The sequence below is a fragment of the Chaetodon trifascialis genome, chromosome 17 (genome assembly GCF_039877785.1).
Source record: "Chaetodon trifascialis isolate fChaTrf1 chromosome 17, fChaTrf1.hap1, whole genome shotgun sequence".
NCBI classification, from domain to species: domain Eukaryota; kingdom Metazoa; phylum Chordata; class Actinopteri; order Chaetodontiformes; family Chaetodontidae; genus Chaetodon; species Chaetodon trifascialis.
This window is the reverse complement of record NC_092072.1, coordinates 23026924-23042951: the sequence shown is the minus strand read 5'-3', so window position 1 is coordinate 23042951 and position 16028 is coordinate 23026924. Positions and strand designations below refer to the sequence as shown.

Here is a 16028-nt window from a genome sequence, read left to right as displayed (position 1 = left end):
GGTGGTGGCGGTATTGCACCATAACGTGACTTCCCAACTGCCATAAAAATCAAGAAGAAGAAGCACGCTCAGTTAGGATGCTTGCTTTGTGTATAGTCTGCGTGGCCATAATGTTTAGCTATGTGCAGACATATGCATAGGTTTGCATGCAGACTTTCATGGATGCGGAAACTATCAATTTGGCTTAATGTTACACTGAAAAGAAAAAGGAAAGAGGAATGCAGCGATACTTCACTAGCACTTGTAGTTGTAAGTAGTTATAATTCAATCATAATAACTCTAGTCTTAAAATGATCCACAGTCACGATATGGTTAGTCTAGCTCAATTAAACAAATGGGATAATTGTAACTAAAATTTAAAGGTGCTGGTAGATGTATTTTTGAACTCTGGACCAAGCTGGCCGTCTTTCCCCCTGCTTCTAGTATTTATGCTTAGCTGAGCAAGCTACATGATGACAAGGCAGTAAGCAAAGAACAGTTTCTTTAACTTACAGTTGACAACTAGGCAGTGAAATTTGCACATCAAGGTGCACCTTCCATTCGATTAAACAAGACAGGCATAGAAATGTTATGGGGTAATCAGAAAACACTGAAAAATTCCCTCCTAAGTTACAAGCTAACAAGTGAGTATTGAAAGTTGATTTGCTATCCAGCTATATTCCAAGATATTTGTATGAAGACACTTGACTTTTTCGACTTCAGTTCTATCTAAAGTTTGAAGTATGATATTATCTACCTTTTGTAAAGAATGACAGTGCGTCTGTTTACCACTGGTGCATCCTCTCGCTGAGACAGAGAGCGTGCCTGGTGGCAAATGTGGTGTTGCTTACAGACCAAGAGGTAAAAGGAGAAATACATCCTGAAGTTGACATGGTGGATGATTGTGTCCTTAGCACGGAGGAAGTCAGAGGTCTCACTCTGCCACTGTTTCCCTGCACCACAAACACGTTGGATTAGACAGACTATGTTACATGTTTATATTTTTTATAATGTCCAGTACTGTACAGATATTCCACCAGTTTTTAGTACAGTTTTCCAGGTTGAGTTCATGGAGAAAAAGAATGTTTCTCCAGGAGCTCCCAGGTCTTTGAACAGTTTCCCCCTTTGAACCGAGTAATTGTAAAGTAATGTGTAATGTAATATTCTTTTTGTTAAAATGGATTTTATAAAATTAGTATTAATCTCATCTCACACCCCATAGATAACGTGATTGACAGGGCATCTAGTTACTGTGCAGACTCCGAATCAATGCCTCATTTGATGCCGCTGGTGACTACAGAAGGGCAACATCTTAGCATGATTAGTGAGTAAGATTCATTTCTGTCACTTGTAAATATGCTCTAACTGCCTGCATGTGTGTGTATATATGATTGGACAAAAGTGAGCCGACTGATTCACAATGAGTGATTCAACATATGTCATCATATTCCTGTGGCAGTGAGTGTAATTTCTCCTGCTCACTCATCCGGGTTATCTGTAGCCATACTGCATGACAGACAAAATGACACACAGAGCTAAGGTCTAGCCAGTCTGACTGCGCTCCAACGACACCCCACATTCATCATTTGTTCCAAACCCCTGTCGAAGAAAACAGAGGGAAAAAGTAAATGAGCAATGTCTCAGACTTTCTGTCATTGATGATTGAAGCTGGCAGCAGGTTTCATTAAGTGTCAAGTAGTGTTGGGTTCAGATTCACCATTCCGTGCTGGATCATGGATTTGTTTAATTATTGCAGAAGACGCATTGCAGAAGTGTGTATGCAAGCTTCACCTGTTATTTCAATGTGTCAGATACATACTACATTTAAAGCCCATTTTCGTGAATATATAGTAATGACAACATCAAGACTAAAGACAACAATCAAAGTAAAAAAAAACAAACAAAAAAAACGACTTCTGCCTCACCAACTCTTATCCGATTGTGATTCAGAAGTTACTAAATCCCGATTTTGTGTATGTGCAAGTATGGATCATCTCTCATGTGAAATAACCAAAGCTCTTTTATCTTTGGCAGAGAATTGTGTATTATAGGAGCCCATCACTCATAGTAAGGAGCTGATTAATTGTAATCACCTATCAAAATATTTACAGATATGTGTTTAGTTATTTCTAACTTTAGTCACTTGCAAATACTGAGAGCTATAAGGGTTTTAATATTTGAGGGATTCAAAAGAATTCAGTCTCAATGCTGGATTTGGCTTCAATAAAACATAATCAAACCTCAAACTGGGTATCAAGACAGACTTCCAAATAGAGGGATGATTATGAAACAGTGTCTGAATACAGGTCTAATGGAAGCTCAAGATTACATCTGAAAGAGAAAAGATATCATTAGCATGTCAGTAACAGAGAGGATAAAACCACTGAAGACAATGTTTTCCCTGCATTTTTTAAGGTTTCCTGCCCCATAAAACACTTAAGGCCGCCAACTTACACAACACTCAGCAAACATATTTCAAATCTACTTTCTCATTCTGCTGCTCTGTTTGGTTGGCAGGCACTGCACTGTGTGTTTCACTTGGCACAAAACCTTCCATACTTCTCCGACTGAAACACCCTGTCAGAAGACGACAACGTAAATTCTGCACTTATTCAGCTTTTATTTTGATTATACATAAGCAACATAAGTTGCCATTACAGATGACTTTAAACAGAGCTCAGCCTGTTGTGTGTGTGGCCTGGTGATGAGATAACCCTCTCTGTGTGTATGAGTGTTCGCTTTAAGCAGTGGTGCTGCACGGGATGTGCAGTTGCTAGAGCTGCTGCAGAGAGATGAATGGGTGGTCTGAATCCATAATTTTCTTCAATTCTAAAGCCATGCTGAGGGTGCAGTAAGCCTGCCAGGATGCACACATGACAGTATAGAGAAGGATAAAAGCCTTAATTCTAAGCCAGTTTAAGCTGTCTAGTTTAAGTCTAATTCTATGACACCATTGCCCAGAGAACAAGTTTAAAGCTCTGCTAGCAGCCACCTAGAGGTTACAGTTTTCAGCACACACCACATTACAAAGTTCAGTCAACCAAGTCATGGATATTGTGAATGTAGGATTTGTACGGAATTGGTATTTTGCACCTACAGTATGTGCTCTGGCCTTGTGGCTTCCTGCATGCATACATTAAACTCACCAGAGAGGTCAGACAATAACTTACCCTCAGAGCAAAGGATAAATCTGCCTTATTTGAACTATTTGAACTTCTGATGAAACTATTTTAAATCCAGACACTACAGTCCAAATACCTCTTAAGAAATTCATGTCTAAAGGCCAAGCTAGGGTTGCAGACACTTCCTGTGTGGATGGTTGGGAAGAAGAGTTTTGGAAGTTAACACTCCGAGTGGATCTGGTGGGAGTCTAAACTGCCACTGGGCTGTGGTGAGAACACCATCTCTGGTAACATGAACACAATAAGGCTTCTATTGTTACACAGAGAACTTAAGTGGCTGTCTGTATCTGTTTTTGCACTTTGTTACTTGGCTCAGGGAACTGGTTAGCATTTGCCACCTGAACTTTAACAATAAAGACTAGTTTAATAACAAGAATCACAACTGTGGTTGTTGAAAAGGTTTTGGAGCAGGGAAAAACCATAAAACTGGCACAATGACAGAGCTGGAGATAATCTGCTGCTGAGAAGCATTTTGAGGGGGTTGTGGAGTTGCACCTGTCCTGATGCTGTTATGGTGTGTGTGATTATGATTTATTGTGTCATTCTGTGTAGTTGTCTGTGTGTGTTTTTTTTCTCTCTGTGTGTCTGCAGTGGAGGTGTGGCCTGGCGGTGCTGCAGGCAGACGACGCACCTGAGGCTGACTCCACTAATTCCCCCTGTACTTAAGAAGCGTGGCAGCATCGTCTCGCTGCCAGATTGTCCAAGCGTCTCGCCTAGACTTTCCAGCCATTTCGTCCTTGTGCTCATAGTTACCTTGTCTCTAGTCTGTTCATGGTCAGCAGTGTGCGTATCTCGTTTTGGTTTTCTCTTTGCTAGTCCCACATTGTGGTTTCCTTAGTTGATCTGTAGAGTTTGTCTGTTTTTCTACCCACTCGCCATGGAGTAGTTGAAGTTTATGTTTAGGGCTGAATTTGTGTTTTCTGGTACTTTGGGTTTTGGTTTGTAGTTAGTATTGATTCTTTGATTGTAATAGACCATTTGTGTTAAACGGCCCTTTGTTTCTCGTGCTGTTTTTCTGCCTCTTGGGTCTAATCAAAGACATGTTGATTTACTGAATGTAACAGATGCATTATGGAAATTAAGTAAATTATATATTTTGACTTACGTTACCTGGTCAGTAAATTAAATTTTACTTTGCTGGTGCCTGAATATGAACAATGACAACGTGATATCAAGTAACATCACATGGAACATGCATCATTAGTGTATTTTTTCAATTTGAAGATGACAACATTGGTTTGGCAAGATAAAGCCAGAGAAAATCATTTCTTGTGTGATCATGTTTTTTGTATACTGTATCATCAGGCTGTATCTATTCCAGGAGTTGTTTTCTGATTATTTGCGCTTCACACTTTCACTTCAGTTGGTCACCATGAAATCCTTAGTTTATTTCCAGCTACTTTTGGATTCGTTTATCTAGCCGCTACTGCATCAGGTCAGTTACTAAAGCTTGGGACTGAATGTCCAGCTATACAGTTGCACATGCAGATCATGATGGTCCATATTGAGTGATACAAATGGAACTGATTTGTTCCTTCAGACTGCTAGCAGCTCTGTATATTGATCAGTGAGCAAGTCATCAGCAGCTTAATTTAATTTGATCAAAGTGTCAGTGACAACGAGTCATACCAAAAACATTTGACTATTTTACAGGACATTTTCATGTATGTTGATAACTATATGTTGAATATAAATTCTGGCAGAGATTTGTTCATTTCACCAGTGTTTATATCCTCAAACATTAAAGCATAGGAGCCATTCTAGAGGCATGTTGGTGGTAGCAATCTATTGGTCACTGGCAGGTGATTATTTGGCCTCCTCCCTTACCATCAGCCATATGGAACAATTAAGAAGTGTCTGCTGCTAACTAGAGAGGGCTGATGGGATTCATGTGTGCATGTGAGAGGCGTCGCTAGTTGCATCACAGCACATCTGTTAGTTCAAGTTGCAATTCACTAGAGAGGAGTCTCCCTCTTGTCAGGATTATTATTACATACTGTCAAATAAGATAACATAACATCTGGCAGGAAACAGTCTACTGGTTTTTAATTTTGAAAATGTTATACATTTCCTGTTCCTTGATATGTCAATGAGGTTCCACTTTAAAGTATATTCAAATTGTTTGGCTTTATTAATGCTTAATAATCATTTACCAACCAGATAGCAGTTAGGCTCTTGATTTGGCAGGTATTCAAATATATTTGGCTGTTTTTTTATCTTCTTCCACCATGACAGTTGCTGCCTTTCTAGCTAGTTTTTGTTCATCAGGTGGACCCCCTCAGGCAGATTGTCTGACCGTTTCCCCTCTGGAAAAGTGCTGCAAAGCAAAGCATCTGGACTTCATTCCATTTATTATTAGTTGCATGAGATCCATAGGCTAACGATTGCTGTTAGATATTAAAGGCAGTGGTAAGTGGACCACATTAATTTATCAAACTCATTGTCTTTTACAACATGACTTTTTACGACCTGACAGATTATTAAAACAGAGTTGACAGCTTCTTAGAGAGCTAAAACCATCTATTATTATTATTATTATTAGTTGATCATTTATTAAATTCATTCTCAAGGCTCTGTTTGCCACAGCAAACTTTGCAGCTCAGTATCTGCACTGGTACGCTACTTCAGTATTGGAGTGGAATAGTGAACAACTCTGTGCCTCCGTTTCTGCGGGTGTTAAAATGAGTGATTGGCTGTCACCTGGATGTCATTCACATTGCGACAGAGGACAATTGCATAAAGTGAGTAAACTTTCCCCTGTGGTGCTGGTGGGTGCCTTATATATCTCTGTACCTCATCAAATATGTAATGCTATTACACAGAAAAAAAAGCCTGAAAAGTGTGGTGAATGCATGCTACATGTACGGCTACAGTAATTTATAGTTGCCTTTTGATGTATTCCACTTAATGGTCTGCTTCAGGAAAGCTGTGGGTCTGCACCGTTAAAACTGTGATAGACGTGTGGTATTGGATGATTACTGAGTGGTGGAACATGCGTGCCTCAAATGTACTGTCTTTTATATTTTTTGAATGACTATCTTGTTAGTTCTCCTCCAAAAATGACTATTGAGGAAGTGCAGAATGTGTGGTTGAAGGTGTATGTGTGCCTGCGCTATGTTTATAAATGTGTGTAATGATGTAACGCCTGGCCTGGTATGAGACATTTGATGGCTGTGCTTGTCTTGTGGTAATTACCCAACAAGGCTGATGGTGTCTGGCTGAGTCCCACCAGTTAGGTCACCACCACTACCACCACTGAGGAGTTGAGCCAATGAAAACCTACCTGCCTGGCTTTAATACTGACACTTCATGGCTGGACATCACAAATACTTTTAAATCAGCCCCAAACAATCCAACAATAGATTGTTTTTGTTTTCATTGCCATGTTGTAGCACTGACTTTGGGGATATAAGCAGGAATAAAACCTAAGTAGCCAAAAGTCATTCTTACGGATTCTTTAACAGTGGTAGTGTTAGTTAAAGCTGTTCTAAACCATATATTTTTATCAACAATGATGGAATTGATGGGAGACAAATGACATGATACTATGCAATACGACTTCATTATCTTAAAAACCCCTAGAATAACCTTAAGCACCCTCATAACCTTTTTAAGGACCAGTTAAAGTTAGTCAAAGATGCCTACAATCCTCTGAGCAGTTTCTGGAACCACCTTAAACACTACTGGAACCTTTGAAAGAACCCCTAGAACGTCATCAAAGACCCTTCAAGGCTACAGAGACCCCTAGAATTCTCTCAAGGACCCTGTTATGATGGCGAGTGGGAAGAAAAGGAAGGCACAGGCTGATGCAGGCTGTATTATCCCCATGTGGTAGTTTATTGTGCAGAAACCAGGACTACAGGATGAGTCCAAGGAAAATATACAAAAAGGCAAAAATGTCTTTAAAAAAAAAAAAGATAAGAAAAGAAGAATAAAGGATTAAATAATGGCTCAAGGAAGCTACATAAACAATGAAAAAACAGAACTAAGCTACAAACCACAGCATAGGCTAGGTCCTTGGAGGCCCCCATGCGCTAGGCCAGCAGTCCTGCCCCTTGCAACTGGCTGGAGTCCGGCAGAGTGAGCCTGCACCCATGGGTGGGTTACGCTAACCCTGCTTTCACCCAAACCTAACCCACCTTTATTCTCTAAGCCCCTCCTACAGAGACAAAACATAATTAATATTAAATTTACACCCCAATACATCATAGGTCCCATTCAATATGGACATACTAACCTTATCAAAACATGTTACAAAACACAATACATTGCAATGGCCCTATGATCCGTTAGAGGCATAAAAGTATACATATATATACTAATCAATTTGGACCCCCCTCTTCTCAACTACACTTGACACAGTCCACTGCCACCACTCTTCATAAATGAGGATGGACTCTTCCGCCTCAGTTTCACCGGCTGGGACTGAGCTGGAACTACTAGGTGTAGGAGAAGACAAACAAAGGGGTAAGTGTTAACATGCAATTAACTCATTAAACGTGCTAAACTCTAAGTGTTTCCGCTTTGTTAATGAATGTTTTGAATGATTTATAATGTGTCTGAGGTTACATGTTATGTCCTCAATGCCGGCGGGAATGTTAAACAACGGCAATGGTAAGACACGACACTAAGTCCATGTAATGTTTGCCGGTATTACAATAGAGCACTGGGCATCCCTGTTACAGACCCTCTCACAACATCAGCAACTACAGTACAGCATGCTATACAAATGACTCCAAAAACCTAGAAATGAGTTAGCATTGTTGCACTTCCAGTTCCTTGTCTCGAAGTCAGCAGGTTTTTTGAATAGGTTTTCGGTTAGATGCCTGAAATAAACTCTGGGGTTAACACAAGCTGAGAAAATTTCATGTTATGTTCTATGACAAAACAATATGTCAGCTGCAGCTTTTTTAAGACATGTAAAAGCTACGTAAAAGGGGCGATTGACTGACAAGCAGTTAAGTGTGACTGCAGAGGTTGTTGGGGACATTAAACGTCATCGTGCCCAACATGAAAACTCATCTACTTACTACTCCACCTTTACCTCCTAGTTGTGTTTATACTTGCGCTCTTGCAAACCATTCTAACTCAGACTTTCTACCTTGTAGATTTATTGATTTTTTATTGATTTAAATGGTAAAAGGTAAAATAACTGTATTTATATAGTGCTTTTCCAGTCTGACGACCACTCAAAGCACTTTTACGACGCAGTAGTCTGCATTCAGCCATTCACACACACATTTGTACAGCGGCTAAGCCTCCTGCTCATTATGAGCACACTCACACACCAATGGCACAGCATCGGGGGCAATTTGGGGTTCAGTATCTTGCCCAAGGGTACTTCGACATGTAGGCTGCCGAGGCCAAGGATTGAATCATCGACCTTCTGATAGGTTGTTAGCTCAATTACATCCTAATGTTAGCTTTTTACTTCTGGCGATTGCATTTATGCTTCAAAAATAGTAAAAATGGTGTCCATTTTTATGGTTTTCTTGCTGAATGAAAGATCGTATCCTAAACTTTTGTTTGTCAAGGAGGTTTTTATCTGCAATAATACAAAATCCAATGCAAAAATCCTCTTGGCTTTTCTCGAGGGAACAAAGGAGACACTAACTTCCGAGTTTGCTGATGAAAATACATCATGCAACACCTGCAACAGTCTGTTGGAACCTTGTGAAGGGCCATGCAAAGCTATTCAGGAAACCTGAGAATCTTTGTAAAGACCTTAAAATCTCGGTCCCAGACTGGTCTGGTGGTACATTAAGTAGTTACGATTTATTGGTCATTAACTGAAGCAACTATTAGCTCATTTATTTCACACCTTTCCAGGTCGATTCCAAAAATAAACGGACACACAGTTTGACTAATGGGTGTCTCATGTTGCTGTTTCATTCAGTGTATAGTGTTGCTGGCTGTTTCTTTAACCCTGTGCACACTTCTGAAGTTTGTATATCATCACCATTTAATTATAACTCTAAAAACGTTGAACCACAATTAATGACTCTCGTGTGTCCTTTCCAGGAAAAATAGGGTCAGGTTTTTACAGAAAGCACTTCAGTTTGTTGAGCAGAAGGCAGGAATTATGTCCTCAATGGTTAGGCCATAAGGGAATCAGTTAACCTTGTCTCTTAGAGAGTGTTTGCTGCTGTTGTCATGTCATGGGTCAACAGGGGACTTTGAAATGGACAAATATAAGCCAAATATTAAAAAAACAAACAAACAAACAAAAAAACAACATAGTGATGTCTGAAAGCTGTGTTATCATATTATTAGTGTGTTTTTAACCATCACCACAAGCCTGTTGTCATAGAGAGCTGCAAGACAAGTTCAAGTATGGAGATATGCACATTCATAGTGTCGTACTAAATTGCACACCCAAAAAGTTAGAAATCGTTGTGCAAATATCAAAAACAAAGAAATTCAAGTTTAATAGCCACACAGTAGGTTTGAAGGTTGGATTTTGTAAAGTTATAGATATTGTCAGACAAAGCACCCCAGATCTTATTTCAGACAGGTCTTAGCATCCAACAAGCACTTTGGTTGGAGCAAACAGACAAGTTAACCTTGAAGCAATACCTGAAGAAAAAAACAAAACAAAACAAAACAAAACAAAACAAAACAAAACAAAACAAAACAAAACAAAACACTGGGGAGCATTAATGACATGTCTTCCTGTAAACAGCCAGTTAGGTCTGCCCCACCACTGGGGGCCGCAGTGCTATAACATCAACGTTCCAGCTCCTTCCGGTCACGCACCTGCAGCGGGGCTCCCAATCAGCGCATTAGCGGCATATAAATGCGGTGGCGCGCCAGCTGATGTCTCTCTTTCTCCCTGGTCTGCTACTGCTCCCGTGTAGTGCTGGAGCCTCATGTACAAAGACTTGCGTGGATTTCCTACTGAGACATGGCGTACGCTCAAATCCAGAAAACGTCGTGCGCACAAAAATATCCAGATGTATGAATCAGTGCGCACGAATCCAAGCACATTTCCTTTGTACATCCCAATCAACATGGAATTGAGCGCACATGTTGGAGTACCCGACTCCCCTGTCCACGCCCCTATTTAAATACGCAAAACATATTTAAATGAGCCATGCACCGGGGATTCCCCTCTCTGCAAGATCAGAAAATCAAAAAAGAATTGGAGGCGCTACTCGCTGAAGTGGAGGTGCGAAAAAATGAGCGCTTTGGCACGCTGTCAGAAAGATCTTAAGCTGTTAACCAGCAACAAACAGCAAGTCACTAACTTTAACCACTGACTAGTAATGATGCTGTGAAGACCGGATAGAATTTGGGGGCGCACATGCTGAATGCGCATCACGGGGATTAATATTAGGACAATTACACGGTCATTTCACTCTGGGGTCTCATTTATAAAACTTGCATACGCAACTTCCTATGCAAAGGTTGTGATTTATAAAAATAAACTTAGCGTGAGAATGTGCGCACCAGTACGCCAACTTTGATGCTTGCTTACGAACATTTTGGAGACGGGGAACTGGCGGTGCAGATGGTGAGGTGGTGAATTGAAGCCAGACTGATCTCATACATTTAATGTCATCACATATCAGACTTATAGACCCGCGTAATCATAAACATCCAAGTCTGCAGTGTTATACATGTGTTCCTTTAGTGAGCCGTTAGGCCTACTACTGTATGCACAATGTTCATATATCATACTTCCATCTTCAAATGATACAGAACGGTGGATGGCACTGATTGATTAATAGTAATTGTGACAAGGTGTGTAACAATCATTCAGTTTGCTGAGTAAGCATATAAATAGTGCGGTGACACTCGTGCGTAATGTTGCACAATTGATGCGCTGGCACTGCTGGAAGATCACGCAAATGGTAGGATCAGGATGGAGAGAAGTTTTAGAGACCACGGAGATTTCCTGGCCCGTGATGATGACTGGCTAATAAGCCGATTTAGATTCCCTAGAGCGGTGCTCTTGGATCTATGTGCTGAACTGGGCCCAGTGTTAGACAGACCCACCCGCCGGAACCGCGCCATCCCGGTGCATATCCAGGTGCTGACCACTCTGGGGTTCCTGGCGACTGGCTCCTTTCAGCGGGAATTAGCCGACAGGTAAGTGTTTGATGTGATTAATATTATATAATGTTACATTGTCTGTCTAAAGCCCCTTTTGGGTATGATATAATTCAGTTAAATTATGTCCTTAGGTCTGGGATATCGCAGCCATCCCTCAGCGCCATAATGCCAGCCGTTTTGGATGGCATTATAAAAATGACCAGTCGATACATCAGGTTTCCTTACACTGTGGGTGAACAGGCCGACATTAAAAGGCAATTTGCAGCAATGTCCGGTTTCCCAAATGTAATCGGCGCAATTGACTGTACTCACATTGCTATAAGGGCTCCGAGTGAAAATGAATTTGCTTATGTGAACCGAAAAAATGTGCATTCACTCAATATACAAATTATTTGTACCTCGGACATGATCTTGACGAATGTAGTGGCACGGTGGCCTGGGTCACCACATGACTCATTCATCCTGACGCACAGTAGTGTAGGGAGCAGGCTGCAGGCAGGCGCTGCGCGTGATGGCTGGCTCCTGGGTAAGTACATAAACACCATTGTATAGATTCTACCCATTAAAGCCTGATGTATAATTACTCTTCTGTTATACCTTGCAGGTGACAGTGGCTACCCCCTAAAGCGCTGGCTACTCACCCCCTTCACCAACCCGCAGAGCGCAGAGGAGGTGCGCTTCAATGTGGCACACTCTCGCGCGCACTCAGTCGTGGAGAGAGCCATCGGTCTCCTCAAAGCTCGGTGGAGGTGTTTGGATGCCTCGGGGGGCAGACAGCTTTATCACCCCACAAAGGTGTGTAAAATAATAATGGCTTGTGGAGTTCTGCACAATGTGGCACTGGGGAATGCTGTCCCCCTCCCGCATGGCCTCCCTCCCCCACACCAAGAGGACCCAGATCCACAACCACCTCCCCGACATGAGGAATTTCAGCAGGGAGCAAGGCTCCGTGAAGGTGTCATGCGGCGTTTTAAATAAGACGGCAAGTATGTTTCATTTTTTAACAAGATCTTTAATGGAGCTGGCAATGTCAGACATGACCTCACACATGTTGCCCATCACTGTGCGTATTTGCTGGAGCTCGTCACGGACTTCATTAATGGCACTGATGGTGTCCCTTTGTGTTTGAAGGACAGCGTCTGTCAGGATCCGACCACTTCTAGGTGCGCCATGCGGTCGGGACGCACTGGTGCTGGGGACAGCCAGGCCTTCAGCCACGGTGCCAGGACACGCCGTGCCCGGAACCTCCTCGTCACCCACCGCTTCCAACTCCACAATGACTGGGGACACAAAGAAGTCAACTACCTTTTCACAAGTCTTAAAATATTTACTTTAATAAACAGATAAAACTGTACTTTACCGATTCAAGTCTCCTCTGTGGTCTCTGCCAAATCGGTGTCTCCTTCCTTCTCTGACACTATGCCATACACGCTGGCCGTACCAAGGATCGAGGCTATCTTGGTGTCCAGCTGTGTGGGCTCAGGTGCGCCCTTGCCCCCACCAGTAGCAGATGCGCTTCGACGGTGCCATGCCTTTTTCTTCTTGGCCTCCACCTTCACATCCGACCACTTCTTTTTCATTTCTGCCACAGAACGCTCTGTGGCACTGTAACTGTTCACTGCGGTGACGACGTGCTGCCACTCATTTCTTTTTATTTTATTCGTGACGCTGCTACTGTGACCACCAAACAAAATATCTTTTCTGGCCTCCACCTCACCCACAAGCACCTCAATTTCACCCTCCGTAAAATTTCTTTTTCTTTTCTCTGCCATGATCGTACGTAAAATGCCATTGATCAGCAGGCATATTTATATGCAAAGACATTCATGAGGTACTTTGCATTGACCATTCATGGTAAAATGTGGGTGTGTTGGGGGCGGGATGTGAGGTGAATCCACCTGCGCAATCTTCCAGGTGGAGTGTGATTTATAAAGGGAAAATTGCGTGCAGGTGTGAGTAAGCGCGGTTTTATAAAGCCGAATATTTTTTGGCATACGCCATTTCCAGCTTTTGGGTGTAAGCACACTTTTAGTATGGATTCCACGCAATGTTTTATAAATGAGACCCCTGAACTTTGCCGTGAAAAAGAGCGTACGCCATGTTTTTGTGCGTATGTGTGATGGGCTGAATAATCAGCAATAGATCAACATCATCGGCCTCATATGTCGTGTTTTTCATATCCTGAAATAGTGTAAGCATCTCTATTTATATAATAGTTTAAGGTTAAAAATATTTACTTCCTGTTATAATAGTTTCAGTACAGTATTTCGTGTTTGGTCATGCTTTATGTTCAGTTACCAGAGGGAGACAGCAGAGGGAGTGTAACGCTGTTGAGCTACGTTACGGTGCACTTCAGGCGTTCCTCTCAGTCATTACACTCGTGGCCTGAGGAAAGTTTGTTCCCGTGTATCATTCACTCATTACTCCCCTTTTCAGGTATGTGTCCCTCATAATAAGAGTTGTTGTTTACTTGAGTGTTGGTTGAATGTGTAGACATACTCAGGAGAGTGTTTATATTGCAGTATTTCCGTGCATTTTGAAGTAATTAGGTTAATTACCTGACGAAGAGTAAACGAGTAGCCGTCTGAGCTAACCTGTGACGATGCTAGCTGCGCTGCACTGTTATTTATATGGTGGTCCATAGCCGCGGGAAGATTTACCGTTGTTGTGTGTAATATTAAGCAATTGTATGTACTGAAATGCTGGACTACAGAATGGACAGTTAGAGCATGGTGTAAAGTTACAGTATATCATTTGAGTAAGCTGAGTATATTTTGTTTTTCTGTATTTTCTGTATTATATTAAATCAAATAGCTATTGTGTTTTATTATGTTTTATTTACCTTGCCATTCAGAGTTGAAAATGCTGACAAAAGTGCTTATGCTGACTGTAAAAACAGACATGTTAAATTAAGTGTTTATATACATTTTTTGTGGTAATCTTTTATACAGTCTGCTGATGTTTTTAGTTATATGCAGTGCAAGAATGGAAGATGTGACGCTGTACAGATATCTGTTGTTGAAGTCAGTCATTACACTCGTGGCCTAAGGAAAGTTTGTGTCCGTGTATCATTCACTCATTACTCCCCTTTTCAGGCGTTTTACATACGCACCCTTTGTGCATGAGGCCCCTGGTACGCTCCGAGAAGGAAAGACTGCGATGACGCTGCCCATGTTCGTGTTTGCTACGGCGAGTCAACGTGAGCGCTGATCGGACGCTGTACAGCCAAGGTAATTTTGCTGTTGCGTAGTGGTGTTCAGGAGTGGCGTACAGATAGTGGGATTGCCTAACTTGTGTTTTGTCTTTTATTGGATTTGAGTGCTATACAGTATGTTCTTTCAGTGATTTCAGTCTATCTATACATATGTTTTTTTTTGTTTTTTTTTAATCATTCGTAATTTCTGTGTAGATTCTTCATTCGTTTTACCTTTTACTAAAGTTTTCAATTTAAAAAAAAACCCAAAAAACTTAAGTTGGTAACTTGTTTTAGTATTGTGGGGCTGGGTTTTTTTGTGTAATTACGGGTTAAAGATTTGTTGATTCATACAGAGGTGGCCAAGTGCTTTACTGTGTGGCGGTGTGATTTTACTTATCCCTTTGTGTGCTCTTTTATAACCTTGTGTGTTGGTTGCAGTGCTTTATTTTAATGTCTACCTAAAAGAGTGACACCTGTGTATGTTTCCTTTTTTTTTAGTCGAGCCCCCCCCACCTTCCTATTTTATATATTGTTTTAGGTGCTTCTTGGCATGCTTTAAATTATTCTGAAATCACTGAGGCCTAGGCACTGAATAATCTTCCTTCAGCTTTTTTTTATGCTCTGTAATTGTAATGTTGTGCAATGCTGAAGGAGATAAAAAGTAAAATAACTCTTTATCCAAAACCACATCTCTGTTTAATCCTTGTGAAGCTTACCTGAGTGGTCAAACTAGTAAGATGTATTCCCTTGGTGAAATTCCCCGGGTGGCGTTGTCTGGTTTTTAACTCATATAACTCGAGTTTAGCCAAGGCCTAATTGGGTTGCATTCCTTTTAGAATATTTCACAACTTTGCCACAGCTTGAATTTTAGAGACTGATGCAATAAATCTCTTGACTGCATCATTGCTCCACTACTGATACTAGAGCCCCAAAAACATCACACTCTCAGAAGTAACATTGTCCATCTATTGTGAAGGGGCATTGCATAGATCTTCCTGTTGCCCCTGACTGGCTCTTCAGGAATGGTTACAGTGGTGGCAGGGGGGCCATCCCATGCTGTGAAGGCCCATTAAACTGAGAGGATGTGGTCATGGATAGCTGAGTATGTCGGTGTTGATTTATGCCTCTGGAGCAGCAGAGAGAGCTCTAAGTGTTATGACTGGGGCTTCCTGCTCTTTTCAATGGTGACTTCCGGTCACAGAAGAGCTTAGTTTCTACAACTGGCACCTCTCACATCCAGGCTCTCTGTCTAATGTCTCTCTTACAACTGGAAACACAACTGCTGTCTTCATGTCCGCATTTTTTACCTAGACTTCTTTTTGTCAATATACATGTTTAACCCTATGCCTAACCTATCTTACCAAACCCTAACCTTTAGCTTAATGATGTGTTTGCCAAACACCCTCACACTTGCAGAAAATCATGCCTGCAGAGACTCTTGCAAGGAACCATAGACATATTCGGGATCTTATATAACTACAAGGTGACTATATCATTTAAGTTCAATGTGTATGTGTGAGAGAGGGAGAGAGAGTGAGTCTGTCTACCAGATGTGGAGCAGTGAGAGTCCCTCTCTGTAGGCGGTGGGTGTTGCTGAATGTGTCGGCAGCCATATG

General features: G+C 41.5%; 1 protein-coding gene across 1 annotated transcript in view; it reads left to right on the top strand.

Moving 5' to 3' along the window:
* The window catches only part of chtopa (chromatin target of PRMT1a), a 214866-nt gene extending 211953 nt beyond the window's left edge, over nucleotides 1-2913 (top strand). The window contains exon 4 of the mRNA XM_070984699.1: nucleotides 2895-2913. The gene's annotated coding sequence lies outside the window, so the exon portion shown is untranslated. The remainder of the gene's footprint in view (nucleotides 1-2894) is intronic.
* The last annotated feature ends 13115 nt before the right edge of the window (nucleotides 2914-16028 follow it).